This window comes from Pan troglodytes, chromosome 7, assembly GCF_028858775.2.
Source record: "Pan troglodytes isolate AG18354 chromosome 7, NHGRI_mPanTro3-v2.0_pri, whole genome shotgun sequence".
NCBI classification, from domain to species: domain Eukaryota; kingdom Metazoa; phylum Chordata; class Mammalia; order Primates; family Hominidae; genus Pan; species Pan troglodytes.
Genome location: NC_072405.2, coordinates 119,425,850 through 119,442,482, shown reverse-complemented (window position 1 = coordinate 119,442,482; position 16,633 = coordinate 119,425,850). Strand labels below are relative to the sequence as shown.

At 38.9% G+C, this 16,633-nt stretch overlaps 1 long non-coding RNA gene across 3 annotated transcripts in view; it reads left to right on the top strand.

Moving 5' to 3' along the window:
- The first annotated feature begins 6,766 nt into the window (after positions 1-6,766).
- The window catches only part of LOC134810903 (uncharacterized), a 139,511-nt gene continuing 129,644 nt past the window's right edge, over positions 6,767-16,633 (top strand). Inside the window, exons 1-3 of one of the 3 annotated variants that reach the window (XR_010159651.1) lie at positions 6,767-6,944; positions 7,513-7,737; positions 7,819-8,159. This is a non-coding gene — a long non-coding RNA (uncharacterized LOC134810903). Of the gene's footprint in view, positions 6,945-7,512; positions 7,738-7,818; positions 8,160-16,633 lie in introns of those variants that run through there. The other 2 variants (XR_010159653.1, XR_010159652.1) reach the window with 2 other exon arrangements.

Below are 16,633 nucleotides of genomic sequence, written 5' to 3'. Positions count from 1 at the left end.
TCCAACCTAACATCTCAATGGTACCATTATCCAGCTTACCTGGACTTGAAATTGCAATTTAATCTCCGAACTCTTCATTTTCTTTCTCACCTCTATCCTCTAGTCAGTTGATCCTGTTGTGTCTTTGCGAAGTCTTTAGCAACTTCCTGTTCACGCTGCCATCGTTCTAGTTGCAGCTCCTGTCTCACATGTGAGCAATGACAGTAATTTCTCATCTGGTCTTCTTGTATCATGTGTCTTCCTCTTCCAGCCTGTTCTATAACTGCCACCAGAGTTAATATCCTAAAATAATCAAGGTAGAATGAAGGCAATTTGAGACTAGCGAGGATAATCCAGGACCAGAAAGCATCTGGCTGATCAAGGTTTTAGGGCAGCAAGGTGAGCGGTCAAGTTTGAAGAAGCACAGACTGGATGTAAAGATTAGTGGCTTTTATTGGCTAAGCAGGGAAGAAGTTGAAACTGAAAAGATTCTGCTGAGTCTGAAAGGATCATGGTCAGGCTCACTTAAGTTCTGGAAAAGGAGGCTATTGGGTCTTGATGTTAGAAGTATTACAAGTGACCAAGAAGAATAGCTGTTGTATCACAGACAGCTAGCTCCCTCAAGGCAGGAGCTATCCGGGAAAGATCTTGGCATTCTTCTCTCTTATCTAAGGCAGTGCCTCCCACGTACAGAGAGCTGTCATCCCATAGCAGAGAGTGTTTGTCTTAGCCCTGTTTAATTCTCCCAGCTGGCACTGGATCACCCCAGATCTACTGTTCATTACCATTACCAGAAAGCAGTGAGAGGATTTGGCATGAATTTTGCCCATAGACAGACTCACTCTACTGATTTTACCTAGAAGCCATTCTACAGGTGGGAATTTCCAGTTAACACCTTTCAGTAGCTTCCTGTTAACAACCAGATGAAATTTAAACTCCTTATCTCAGCATTCCAGGCTCTTTGGAAACTGATCCAACCTAACTCTATAGCTGTTAATTTGGCTCTACATTAGCTACTACTTTTGCCAAAATGCTCTCCTACTCTACTTTGTCTGTCAAAGCTTATCATGTTGATAGAAAGTCAGACTGCATGGATTGAAATCTTTATTTTCTTTATTGTTAACTAGCTGTGTCATGTGGGAAAATTACTTAACCTGTTTAAATGGTAATTGCCTCATCTGTAAGAAAGAAATGATAATAGTATCTACTTTGTAGATTTTTTGTACTGAGACAACAAATAAAAATATTAATTATATTATAATATTACATATACCATATGAATGTTAAATATAATATTTATATTATAAATATCAAATTTCTAGGACTTGGTAATAATGTTAAGCCTTTAACTATTGCCCAAGTCTCACTTATCTTTCAGGGTCCAAGTAAACACTACTAGATAATGTAATGTGCTGATTAACAGTACAGGCCATGGGTTTGCCTCCTAGCTCTGCCACTTAAGCTAGCTATGTAACCTTGTGCAAGTTATTTTACCACTGTAAATGGCGCTAACAGTATGGATTACACAGGATGGATTATGAAAACTAAATAAAGTACTTGTGAGACATTGAGCATAGTGCTTGACACATGGTAAACATGTGATCTTATTATTTTATCTTATAAATGAGATCAAGCTTTCTTAGGATACTGTGGCTTATAGGATTTGCAACCCGTGAACTCTGGGTTTACCATTCTAAAACTAGGTTGTCTTTCCAACTTTCTGTATTGTTGATTTCATGGTGTTTTTAAAAACTCTGTGACATTATTTACTTTTCTTATGTTAAAATATTGTCTCCCTAACTTGTCATCCCCCTAGGGGCAGGACTAATTTTTACATTTTATTTATCTCTTCCAAAACGCTCAATGTGGTACCTTTCACATAGTAGACCTACGTAAGTACACAATGCAAGTTTGGTTAATGAACATGGTAAATTTGGAGGGCAGGTTAGGTTGCTAGTGTTAAATAAAATCTATGGAGGTCATTGATTTGGACTGAACTTCTACTCTAGACCCCAACAGACGAACCCAAATGGAGTCACTCATGCTAAGTTCCATGTCATCAAACTGAAATATAAGCTGTTTGCTTGTAGGACCTGACCTTCCAAAAAGTTTGGAGAGAGATAATTGCCAAATCCCATAAGCCAACAAGATTTTGTTTACATTCCTGCAAGGGAAATAACCCAATGATAACCAATCCACTCTTTGCGCTATACTGTTTACTTGTTCCTGCTAAAGCTGCCTTATAAAAGCCCATTGTTCTGCCGCACTCAGTGGAGCACCTTTCTGTTTTGTAAACTGAATTCTGCCTGGTTCATGAATCACAAAATCCAATTAGGTGTTTCAAACTTAACTTGTGGAAATTTTGTTCTTTGACACCAGGAATTCTATCAAGATATACACAGATTTTAAAAAGAAGATATTTTCCTTAAACAAAATTCTGGTTGTAAAAATTAATTATAAAATGACATTTATTTAAAAAGCCATTTATCTCTAAAATGTAACTCATGTTATTTCTATCTATTGCAATGTATATTTTAAAGTAGACTATCAAAATGATAGATGTTAAGTATCATCCCTTTAAAACATGATCAGGTTTGAGGCACTGCAGAGAATATGTGTGTTGCCAAAAACTATGTTTAAGACATATCTAGTTATTAAACTATAATAGGAGCAGGTCCCCTAAGTGGTGGAAGCATGGCTAAGACTGAAGTAAAAATCACTACTTTTATCTTCTATTTTATTAAAGTTACTTAGAAGTTGTTAAATGTTAAAGTATTTAGGAATTCCAGTTTGCTATGTAATTATTCTTGTGTCTTTTACCTGTTTATTCATATCAATATTTATTTTCAATGAGGTGAATACCAACAATGTAAATAGTATATGGAAGGAGAGACTTCACATTTATTAGACTTATCTCTACTAAGGACTTTATATACATTAAATTATTTTATTAAAATACTTAAATGTAATGCATAGAATAAGTGCTGGAGAAATTCTGGCTGTTACATTCATAATAATTCTTCAGTTTACTATGGAAAATGGCGGGAAAATCTGTGTCTTTAGAAAGGATTGCTGTGTACATGTTAGAGTCTTGAAGAAAAGACCTTTGGTGAATATTGTGAATTATTAGCTTATGTACTTTTCTCTACACACTTACTTATATGCAATGGTTCTGCCCCCACCATAGACAGCTATAAGAATCTATATTCACTGCTGGAAGAAGAGGAGCCATAGGATAGGAGAACAATAGAAGTGACTTTTTGTCATTTGACATCAAAAGTGGAGATTTTACCATGAAACGTAAATTTGGAAGAATTTTTTCCAAGCCAAACTTATTCCCCCTTCCCAGAGGCTATAAAATATCCCTGACACAGAATATTTAACAAAGTTAGAAATGGAGATATAAAATTAGGTACAGGTGAATGTCCCAGATAAGAGGCTTGAATGCTGCACTTTCACACTCCCCACTCTTCACCTCTCATCCCCCAGAGGTAGGAAGCAGAATGGTAGAACTCCAGATAGAGTCACAGGATCCCTTCCATGGGGTCCCATGCAAGAGATACCCATCCATCACTTTCTGTGTATAACCTGAAAAAGACATTCACTCTCAAGGAGTACTCCCTCACTCAGTTTCTATATTCAGTATGGCTCAGGAGAGGCAGAATGGAGAGGGCAATGTAGTATATCTTTGTCAAAAGGTCCCAAGGTAGCCCTATCCAATTTACTTCCATCTAGAGCAGTGGAACTAGAGAACTGCAAAATGTTTCCATGTCTCTCATATGTGAGTGGAAGTATCTGAGTAAGAGCCAGAGGACCTAAAGGAGCCTCAATGTCAGGACAAAAGTGTTGCAACAGCAAAGATGAGAAGCGATCTGAATGCCTCATAAATTATGAGTATGTTGGGATGTTGACTACTGAGAACCAGAGAGAATATTCGTCTCAGCTGATAACAGTTTATGCAATGGAGAATGTCTTCATATTACTTATACTAAGCAAGGACAGATGACAGTGCAGTACTAGGAAATACTTTGCTCTAAGCTTTGTGGATACATATTTTAGATAACTTTTTTTTTTACCTCTCTGAATCTATTTTTCACAACCTTCTGTACCCTACTGTCTGCCTGAGAAGGCTGAATTGTATGGAGTACATCATCAGGTTTCTTGACTTCTGGTGTCTAGGGAAGTCTGTTCAGTTGAAATACTGGTAGGAGATTGAAAGGAAGAGAATGAGATTGAGGGACTTTTTTGCTATTTCCCTGCCTGTGAGATTACTTCAGTCCCTTGACTGAAGATCACTGCTTCTGTAAGGCAACCCTCTCCAGCATTCTCTTCGTCTCCAGGTTTCAGTAATCACTCCTTCACCTTGCTCCTCAGACCTAGAGCTGGTAATAATCTACTAGTAGATTTGTACAAGGCAATCGTGTGCCTATAGTCTTTTGAACCCTTCTTGGCCACATAAGAATGGGTGTTGAGCCTTTTCTTAGTCTGTTTTGTCCTGCCATAAGAGAATACCTGAGAATGGGTAAGTTATAGTGAACAGAAATTTATTTTTCAGAGTTCTGGAGGCTTGGAAGTCCAAGATCAAGGCACAGGCAAGTTTTGTGTCTGATAAAAGCCCAGTCTCCATTTCCAAAATACCAACTTGAATGCTGCATCCTCCAGAGGCGAGGAATCTTGTTCCTCACATGGCAGAAGACCAGAAGGGAAAGAGAGTGAAAGCCAGCTTCCAAGCCCTTTTTATAGTGCCATTAATCCATGACCTAAACACTTCCCATCAGCCTTCACCTAAGGGTTAAGTTTGCACTGAGGATTAAGTTTCAACATGAATTTTGAAGGGGACAAAACACTCAAACCATAGCAAGCCTGAAACACTTCTTTACCAGGAATTAAGAGTCTTCACAGCCTGTGCTAAGCTTATTGCCTTTTGTGGGAATATTTTTCCCTGTTTCAGACTCAACGTGTACTCCTTTGTCCTGCTTAATACATATATCAATGGGCCTCAGGCACAGTCCAGATTTCTGTGTTTTAGATCCAATAGAAGAGGGGGAGGAGTCCTTCTACTGCAGCACGGAGTGGGATGTGTGCAGGTCCATTGCCTGTGAAGGCTGCAGAGTAGATCTGCTGGTCACGGGGGACCAACACATAGCAAGGGGCTGGATTTTGTATATCTTTTGTCTCCTCGGCTTTAAGTAAATGCTGTATTACTTGAGCCTATTGTGCTTGTTGTTCAACTGTTCTCTTTCCTGGATGACACTTATCTGTCTTTAACCGTGGCTGCACCACCTGGTCACTCAGTGAATGGTGAAACAATGTTCTGCTCCTTGCCTTAAAGTGGGATTCTAAAATTCAGTTGTTCACATATTTTAGGAATGGAAAGATAATTTTCTTGCTTAAGGGAATGACACATGGGTAAATTATGGCATACAGTGGCATCAGCATTACTCAATTATCACCAGTGATGGCAAATGCAGGCAGATAAGGTGCAAGTAGAGGACAAGACATTGGGAGATCAGGAGGTGGAGTCATAACAACTTAGTTGTTATGTTGAAAATATTGATGATAAATCTTGTGGATTCATCTGGCTTCTTGTGATTGTCCTAGAAAACATACATTTGAAACAAGAGAAACTGGAAGCTGTGATATAAAATTTAAAGCATGTGAAGAACAAGAGTGCCTCCATGATTGCCTTGAAATAGTCCTTCATATGCTGCGGACATTGTTAGAGTGACTGCAATGAGGGAGACAGAAATACTCAGATTTTCCAGAAGATATTATCTAGTGACTGAACTACTGCTGGTTTCTGGAAGGATGAAATGCCTTGTTGATTTGACCTTATATTTCAGTCAATGATTGCTTTGATATATGTATATGTGTATATATAAATACATATATGTATACATGTGTATATAAAAAATACATATATATACACGTTCATATCCTATACATTTCCTTGATTTATACTCCTACACCATGTGACTTAATTGTTTCATGACTGAGGTGAAGGAAAGAGCATGTTTACAGGAGAAAAAAGCCATTGGCTTAGAAAGAGGAAAGACTGTCAATTTTCTGATTTGTGTGGGATATTAATGGTTTGACTTTTGGCATGTAAAAGCTAACTCAAGATTTCTCTAGAAGCTTGCAAGAGTTCCAGAATCAGTTATCATTTCTGTCTCAACAGCCAGAATAGTTTGGAAAAATTCAAGTCCCAGCACCCAGTTTCTTTTCTTACCTAATGTTTTCCCACCACAACATCATATATTGTTATTTATCTTGAGTTGAGAAGTGATTTGCATTTACACCCATAAATTTATGTATCCTTTTAACTAATGTAAAGTTTTGCACATAATTCAGAACTCTTTAAAAGAACCATTTTGTTTTTCTATTGCTGTTAAGAACATTAGGCCCAAGGAACACATCATTGTGTGAGAAAAAATATAAGTGCTACCTACAATAAACAGCAAAAAGCAAAACAACAGCAAAGGGGGAAAAAACAAAAACAACACAGTTGCTGGCTTGTTACTGGGCTCTGGTAAAGACTGCAGCCTGACTATGGAACATGATGTTACTATTTTCCCCAAACTATACATTAACTAGTGTTATCAGATCTGCTGAATCATAAAATTGGACTAATATCAGCAGCATTTTACTATAAAATAGAAATGGCTAATAGATATTGGATCTAAGTTGACCCAGAGGCACAATAAACTGCATAAGCGGGTGTTCAGACTCATGTCATCTTCTTCTGCTTTGCTGCTTCTCTCCCAACTCATATCTTTTTGCCTCACAGAGAGTTCCTGTGGCTTATTTGTTGAGGAGGAAAGAAAGGTGGGCCTGGCCTACTGATGTATCTGCATGGTATACTGGCACCAGGCAGGAGTGGATGGCTGTTTCACTATAGTTGACTTAAGAGAGACTCCAAAAGACAGTGGTGAAAGTGCATATCATGCCAGTAGGCAGAACTTCAGGTAAGACATGTGGTTGCTCACTTTTTGTGTTAAGACAAAGAGCCTGAGTTATAGATCTGCACTGATTTGTAGGCAAGGCCTAATGGGCTGGCCAGGTGGTCAGGCACTTAAGGACACAAATGGAAGATTGAAGATAAGGAAGGATATGTAAATGTCCCTCCTGGAATGCCTTCTTCCCCTTTCTGGAGTGTTCTTGCCCATGATCTTCACATAACTAGGACTATGTTTAGGACCTCAGAGGTTCTCTTTGATGCCTGTTAACATTCCCTTGTCTAATAGTTCTGTCAAATGGAAAATAGCAAAAATCTCAAGATGACAAGACAACCAACCACTTTGATCCTACAAATAACCCTTCCAAGTAAAAATCCCTTTGCAGCCAAGGTGCTTGCTAAGGGTAAAAGAAACATGAACTGGGTAGTGGAAGAAGGCAGCTTAGATCTCCTAACCAGCTACCACAGTGGGGACTGAGCACCTGTATTTTATGTAAATTAATAACTTCATGATCTGTCTTTTCCCCCTACTATCGAATATGAAAAATATTGGTGACATTTAATGTTTTAAATTTCAGGTGGTAGTGTAATCAAATTAATGCCAGCTTCTAATGGGAGTTTAGTCACCTGGATTGAAGATAAGAAATTTCAAACAGGATGAAGGAAAAGAATGAGTGCTGAAGGGCAAAAGCGGTGAGCTTTAAGGGATATCTTCTAGTTTTTCTTCCAAAACCATATCCTTTTGCTCCCTGCTTTATATCTGAAGAAGATGACCTGTACAGATTACATCCACAGCCAGAGCTGTAAGTAATAGAGTTCAAATTCATTTTATCCACCATATCTTCAGTTGCCTTCTTTGAACAAAGATGCCTTTGTTCCCTCAGCTCAAGGATAGGAGACCCAACTTTGTAATGGTGGAGCAACTGCAGTGTCTAGCAGCAATGAGAGCATCTAGTGGCAGTGCTGGTAAGGTACTGTGTTGGTTTCAGGCAGGTGTGCTGGGCACACCTGTCTGGTGATGATGGCCTGAATTATTCTTCCTGACATTTAGCCCTCAGAGCCTCCTTGGTTCCAGCCCAATTTCCCAACCTGCTCTCCAGCTTTCTATAAATTATCTGAGCTGCTATCTTTCAAATTGGATCCAATTATCCATTTTTTGTTTCAGATTACCAGATACAATTTCTATCTAGTGGAGGAAGAAGCAGTGTCAATAAACAAATAAGCCAAACAAACATCAGAAAATGACAATTGTGTATAGAAGATTGAAACAGGGTTATTGAGAGGTTATTTTATGTTTTTTGTTCTGGGAAGACCTCAGTGTGGAGATGACATTTTAGATGAGATCTGAAAGACAGGAAGGAACCAATTGCATGAAGATTATGGGGAAGAATGTTTCACAAGGAGGAAGCACCTACTGCCAAAGCCCCAAGGTGGGAAACGAACCCAACATGTTTATGGAACTAAAGATAGAGTAATAGGGTCAGAGAAATTAGAAACAGTAGGGAGGGCAGGACTACAGAGCTTTGTAGGCCATGGTGAAGAGTTATTCTAAGTGTGATGGGGAATGAGTGGAACGTTTTAAGTGGGAGAGTGATGTGATTGCATTTACATGTTCTTCTCCTTTCTATTCTTCCTGGGCATCACAGCTCTGCTAAGAGGTGTCTCTCCTTAACTACAGTTCTTGTGGAGCAATCCCTCCTCACAGTTCCTCATGGTTCTAACTCTCATGGAGCTCTGGATGCATAACTTTTCCTCTTCCTCTTTCAGGCCTAGTAGAGATAACAGCTTTCTGCTGTTGCCAGTATTTGGGAGTCTTAATATCGTTTGTGGATTCCCTTGAACCTGCCTGCTCCTCTATGAATAATTCCTTCATTAAAGTTTATTAAAGCCTTCTGAGTAGTATCCATTAGACACTACAAGAAAATTGATAGAAAACTGGAGAACAGGTTAGAACATTGGGTTGGAACCAACAAGCCTCTGAGGGCTAAAAATCAGGAAGAATAAACCAGGTCATCTTTACCAGACATGGTGCAATCACATCCTGTAAATGCAACATGATGTGATTGCATTTGCCTGGCTTGGGCTACTGTGTAGAGAATGGATTGGAAGCAGGCAGGAGTGGAAACAAGGAGACTATATGAATTAGGGTCATGATCTAATGAACATTACTCAGAAGGCTTTAATAAACTTTAATGAAGAATTATTACAGAGGAGTAGGTAGGTTCAAGGGAAGCCACAAATGATATTGAGGCTCCCAAAGACTGACAACAGCAGAAAGCTGTTATCTCTCCTAGGCCTGAAGGAGGAAGGGGGCAAAGTTATGCATCCAGAGCTCCATGAGAGTTAGAACTGTGAGGAGGGGTTGCCCTACAAGAAATGTAGTTAGGGAGAGACATACCTCTTGCCAGAGCTGTGATGCCTAGGAAGAACAGAGAGGGGAAGAAATATCTTGACTTTTGTTCCCCACTTCTTGACTGTATTAGTCTATTCTTACACTGCTACGAAGAAATACCTGAGACTGGGTAATTTATAAAGGAAAGAGGTTTAATCAACTCACAGTTCGGCATTGCTGGGGAAGCCTCAGGAAACTTACAATCATGGTGGAAGGCAAAGGAGAAGTAGGCACCTTCACAGGGCAGCAGGACAGAGTGAGTGCAAGCAGGGGAAATGCCAGATGTTTATAAAATCATCAGATCTCATGAGACTCACTCACTATCTTGAGAACAGCATGGGCGAAACTGCTCCCATGATCCAATTCCCTCTGCTCCCATGATCCAATTTCCTCCACCTGCTCCTGCCCTTGACACATGAGAATTATGGGGATTACAATTCAAGATGAGATTTTGGGTGGGGACACAACCAAACCATATCACTGACTTCTTGCTGGTGCCTCCCTTCAGCCACACTGACCCAGAATCTGGCCAGCAAGGAAGGGAGTCTGGATGAGGCAGCCTGTAAAATCAGACTTCTGGGACACAGAGCAGGATACACAGAAGATTGAGACTGGATCTGAAGGAGGTGGTGGGGATAATAAACAGAAAATAACTAGCACGGGGACCAGTTAGAGTTTGTTGCAGCAGTCTAAAACAGAATAACAGTAGCTTTTTTCTTTTAGGGTCTTTTAATTGGTGATGATAAGGAGAAGTAGACAAATTAAAAATATTATCTGGAGATAGAAACAATGGGACTTACTCACTGATTAGATATGAGGCTGCTGAGGGAAAGAAAGGAATAAAAAATGATTACCAATACTATGTTACTATGAAATATGAGCCCACTAGGGAACACTTTGTGGGCTAGCTAAGACCAAAAAGTTTCCCTAAACATTCCAGGGCATTCCAGGGGTTTTCAGAGTGCAATTGCTTAAGTTAGAGGCACTGAATATCCAATAAGAATTTATTAGAAAGAGCATTAGCCCATGTGGCAAAGCAGGATAGTACAGCTCCTTCCTCAGAGGATTTAAAGATGATGCTTTTTTAGCTCAAACTGGAGTATTAGATTTAACATATTTCATCATAATTGTATGAATATGTTTCTCTTACTAGCTGATTGAAGGCAGACACTAAGTCTCATTTATTATTTTCTGTCTAGTTCTTAACCCACCGTCAGGGGACATAAAGTAGGAATGGAATAAATGCTAAATAAATGATCCCATGTTTAATTCAAATAACAACAACAACAATAATAAAAACAACTATTCCTATCTAGCAATAAATGCACGTAGTAGAAACCATCTAAATACCACTTTCTCTTTTTCTTATTTATGTTTTCTCCTTTTTCATTACTTCTATCTGTGTAAATTTTTTTAGATGTAAACATGATTGAATGTGGTAGAAGAGAAGAAAATTAGATATTAGATGTAGGAGTAGGAGCTTGTTTTTCCTTTTACAGAACTTTTTTGTTTTGCTATTATGCTTTCTTCTTTTGACAGAATAAGATAAAAGGCAATAAAGATGGGGAGGAGGGAGGAAACAGCAGTGAAGTGGAAGTTTAATCTGAGGGCATAGAGAGGAGAAAAATGAAGATGGGAAAAACCTGGGACAAAGAGCTGAGATGAGAATAAAAGCAACCCAAGAGGATGAGAGGGCCTGCCAAGGTTAGATTATGCAAACCTTCTTTCTTACTGTCTTTCACTTCCCGTGAGCCTGTTCCTTTTGCTGCTGGCATACATACATATACACCCTCAAAACACAATTTGAACATGAATTCCTTAATGGAAAAAGAGACTCTTGGGCTCATACAGGTAGCATAATCTGGATGAAATGACTAAGTCAGAACTAGCAGCCTTTCAATTTTGGTTTCATAGCTTCAATTTAAATGCTCCAGCAGAGAATAACTCTTGAAAAAAAAAAAAATTGCCACCTGAAACAGAAACTTAGCGGAAAAAAACAAAAGAAATAAACTACTGAATAACCTTTCAAAGGCATCTTTGAAAAGTGAGCACGTGATGCCTTCCTAATTCATTAATTTGGGCAAAAGCTCTGGACAAACTTATACCAATTATTGCAAGGCATTCTCTATTCTTACTGCATTTTTAAAACAAAGTCCTCCCCTAAAAGTTATCAATTATACAAAAGCTTTAGGAGGAATTTTAGTACTCCTTTACCCAAAGTAAATGGTGGTAAATTTCCTTTTATTCTTAGCTCTGAGTTTGTATTTATTTATAAGTCATTGTGATCACATATACTCATATTTATAATACGCTAATTGTTTTTAAATGGGATTTTTGTTCTGATTTTAAAACAAAACATCCTCATTGGAGAATATTTGGAAATGTAGCATACAAAGTAAATCATATTACCATTGTTCCATTTTGATATATATAAACTTTAGGTATTATATATATATAATAAATTTTAAGATATTATTTTATATATAATAAAATTAACCAATTTAAGTATATAATTCAGTGAATTTTGTCAAATGTATAGTCATGTAATTACCACCATCACAATCTTGATATATAACATTTCTATCACCTAAAAATTTCCCTTTTCCCCTTTGTAGTCAATCCCTTGCCCCCACTTCTACCCCCTGGCAACCATTGATCTGCTCTTTGTCACTTTTGTTTTGTCTTTTCTAGAATTTCAAATAATCAGAATCAGATATAGTCTTTTGCGTCCAGCTTCTTTCACTTAACGTAATACTTTTGCGGTACTGATATTGTTACATGTATTAGTCGTTAGTTCCTGTTTTACTTTTCAGTATTTGCATTGTATGGTCATACCACAGTTTGTTAATTCACTTATTGGTTGATGGACATTTGAGTTATTTTCAGTTTTCTTTTGCTGTTATGAATAAAGGTGCTATGAACATATGTATATAAATAAGTAAATAAACAAATGCTCCTGCTATGCTTTGTGAGGTCTAAATATAGTCAGGATGTATGTTGCATAGCTTCTCAGTTATTAAGTTTAGATTTGTTCCCATGAAGCTATGTTACCAGCTTCCTCACTGGGCACAGTGTAGAGAGGTATATTTAGTGTATGGGGGAGCAAAGAGAGACACACAAGATATGTAGGTATGACGGTCATATACAACTTGAATTCCTATGAACCACAACCAGAGAGAAATCCTTTTTCTCCTTCAAGTCTTTATTTCTTCCGCTGTAAAAAATAAAAGCCAAAAGGATATTTACAATTCATGTAATAATGCTAGTGGCCATATTGTTTGGCATTCAGTTGTTGTGGAAAAAATAAATTACTCTAGCTACATAGCAAACCCACTCTAGCTAATTTATATAAGAAGGTATTTATTCTAGGGTATTAAATGGCTTACGAAATTGTTGAGTGGGATGAAGCAACAAATTCTACGTTGAGCTTTCAGGAACGAATCCCAGAGCCACGTGCAAAATTGGACCTTTAAAAATGTTGCTGCTGAACAAAAAACCAAACACTGAATGTTCTCACTTATAAGTGGGAGCTGAACGATGAGAACACATGGAGAGAAACAATACACACTGAGGCCTGTCAGTGGAATGGTGGGGGAAGGGAGGGCATCAGGAAGAATAGTTAATGGATGCTGGGCTTCCAACTTAGGCGATGGGATGATCTGGGCAGCAAACACCATGGCATGCATTTACTTACGTAACAAATCTGCATATCCTGCACATGTACCCCTGAGCTTAAAATAAAAGTTGAGGGAAAAAAAAGCAAATTGAAGAAAAAACTCCATATAATTCATTAACTATAAAAGAGAACTGAAAATAATTGCACAAATAGTGTCTATCTTGATGTGTATAAGTGCTCAGGTAAAATGATGGTTGAAGATGTAATGAAGTCACCCAATGAGCAATCTACTTATAGAATCTCCACGAATGGGACAGCTAAAAGGCCCAACTATGAAGATGTGTTGTTTCATAATTCAAATATCAAGAGTGGCCTTGCCATCCATGTCACAGTGTCCCCAAATGGTGGACAAATTGGTAAAATTCCCAGCAAAACAAAGTACAATCTTTGCCCAGTTTATAAGATAATTGCATCCCTGGAAAAATCAACATGTTTTAAAACCACCCCAAAATAACTCATGTTTATGTATGAAATGGAGTTATGTTATACTGATGATTAGAAGCGGATTTTTTTGTCTGTGTGAATGTCCAGAGGACAATAAACAGGGTGAGAAACGGGGACATGACTTCATTATTCAAGACCATCTTGTGCATTGCAGGAGACTTGTCACCTTCTCCTGGGCCCAGTAAATGCCAGTAGTCCCCCCACACCCCATCACTGTGACAACTAAAAACCCTCATGCCAATATCCAGATTGCCTCAACTCCGTGAGTCCAGACTGTGGGAGTTACCTCCAGAAGAACCAAAACAAGAAATAGTTAAAAGAGGTTGCCTCTGGGAAGGAGGCCACTGTCTAGGAGAGAGGGCTGGGGGACTCTTGTTTTTTATCATGTTTTTTAGCCCCGTGTTCTATTTAATTTTTACCATATGTATGCATTACATATACATATAATTTTTTAAAAAATGAAAAAAATGTTGCTGCCTTTCCTATGGTCAGAAAGTTATTGGCTTCAGCATAAATTACCATTGCCACAATCAGGCATGAGAATTACTCTCTGCCATGTCAGAGAGTAATTAGTTTCTGGTTTGACAGTGTCCAAGTAGCAGCACTCAGCTATCAAAGGCAAGGTGGATGTGGTTACTGCATTGAACAGCAGAGTCAAAGCAGTAATTGGAATAGTTTGACTTGCAGACCTATGGCACTGGCTAGTTGATCATGGTGTTCCTAGAAGTGAAATAGATAAGAAACCTCTAACATTCTTATTTGATCTGTATAAACAGAAAAGTTCTAGTCCAAGTGAAAAAAAGTATACACTGAGATAAGAACAAAGCCATAGTCACTCAATTAATTTCCAGATTTGAGCCAGTTTACAGACCCTAAACTCCTTCAATGAAAGGGAGGTCCCTTTGAAGAAGGACCCCAGTACACCAACAAAAATGTATACTGTTAATCTCTCTTCCAACTTTCTACAAAAGCACCTATAGTCTTTTAACTGTGCAATGGGGAAAAGGAAATAATCAGAACTCTTGGGGACTACTGAACACTGGGTCTGAGCTGACACTAATTTCAAGGTATTCAAAACATTACTGTGCTCCATCAGAGTCAGGGCTTAGATCTGTCTCACAGTGGGCCAGTGGGTCTCTGAACCCATCCTGTGTTTTATTTTTTCAGTTCTGGAATGCATAATTAAAATTGATATACTCAACAGCTGGTAGAATTCCCATCTCAGTTCCCTGACCTGTGGGGTGAGGACTATTATAGTGGGAAAGGCCAAGTGGAAGCCGCTAGAACTGCCACTACGTAGCAAAAATGTAAACCTAAAGCAATGCCACATTCCTGGAGGGATTGCAGAGATTAGTCCCACCATCAAGGACTTGAGGGATAAATGGGTGGTGATTCTCATAACACCCCCATTCAACTCAACTCTTGGTCTGTGTAGAATACAGACATATCTTGGAGAATGACAATGAATTATTGCAGGCTTAACAAGATGGTGACTCCAACTGCAGCTACCACACCAGATGTGGTTTCATTGCTTAAGAAAATTAACACATCTACACCAGGTACTAGGGGATACATTTTTGCATCTGCATTCCCCTAACCCCCACTATAACCAAAAAGGAGACACAACACCTACTAAACTTCTTTGGGTTTTGCAGGCAACATGTTTCTTGTTTGGGTGTGTTACATAGCCCATTTACTAAGTGACCCAAAAAGCTGCTAGTTTTGAGTGGGTTCCAGAACAAGACAACACCCTGCAACAGGTTCAGGCTGCTATGCAAGCTGCTCTGCCACTGGGTCTATCTAATCCTGCAGATCCAATGGTGCTGGAAGTGTCAGTGGCAGATAGGAATGACCTTTGGAGTCTTTGGAAGGCTCTAGGATTTTGGAGTAAATCCCTGCCATCTTCTGCAGATAACCACTTTTGAGAAAAAGCTGTTGGTTTAATATTGGACCTTAGTAGAGACTGAACACTTAAACATGGGCCATGAAGTTACCATGCAAACTAAGCTACTCATCGTCATGAACTGGGTGTTATCTGACCCACCAAACCATGAAGTTGAGCATGCACAGGAGTACTCCATTGTCAGCTGGAAGTAGCATATCCATGATCAGGCCCAAGCAGGCCCCGAGGGCACGAATAAGTTACATGAAGAAGTGGCCCCCACTTCTGCTACATTGCCTTCTCTCTGTACCTCTGGGCCCACGGAGACTTCCCTATCATCTGTTGACAGAAGAAGAGAAGATTTGGGCCTGATTTACAGATGATTCTGGAAAATACGCAGGCATCCCTGAAGCATATTGGTGGAGGAAACCAGCGGACAGAACTTTGAGCAACACATTTGGTTGTTTACTTCGCTTGGAAGAGGAAGTGGCCAAATGCATATGTGCAATTATATATCAATTCATGGCCTGTGCCCAGTGGTTTTGTTGGATGGTCAGGGACTTGTAAAGCACATGATTGGAAAATTGATGACAAGGAAATTTGGGGAAGAGGTATGTGTATAGATCTTTCTAAATGAGCAAAAAATGTGAAGATATTTGCGTTTTGTGTTAATGCTTACCAAAGGGTGACCTCAGCAGGGGAGGATTCTAATAATCAACTGGATAGGATGACCTGTTTTATGGATACCAGTCAGCTTCTTTCTCCAGCCACCTCTGTCATCGCCAGTGGGCTCATGAACAAAGTGGCCATGGTGACAGGGATGGAAGTTATGCATGGGCTCAGTAACATAGACTTCCATTAACCTAGGATGATGTGGCTACAACCACTGCTGAATGTCCAATACGCCAGCAGTGGAGATCAATAGTAAGTCACTGATAAGGTATCATTTCCCAGAATGATCACTAGGACTGCTTTCATTATGGAAGGGGTAGCATTTTGTTACTGAAATAGACACTTTGGGTATAGATTTGCCTTCCTTATAAGCATTGATTCTGCCAAAACTATCATCAGTGGGCTTATAGAATGCCTTATTCATCAGTCTTTCTTTCTTCTGTCTCTCTTTTATGCTTTGCTTCCCTTTTAAACATGAGTTCCAATTTCAAATCATCTCTTTGTGAATGCATATGACTGTATGCCTTCAGAAAAATCCAGGTGACTTCTTGCATGCTTTACTGCTTAGAAATTTCTGTTGCCAGATACTCTAAATCATCTCCCTCAAGTTCAAAGTTCTACAGATCACTAAGG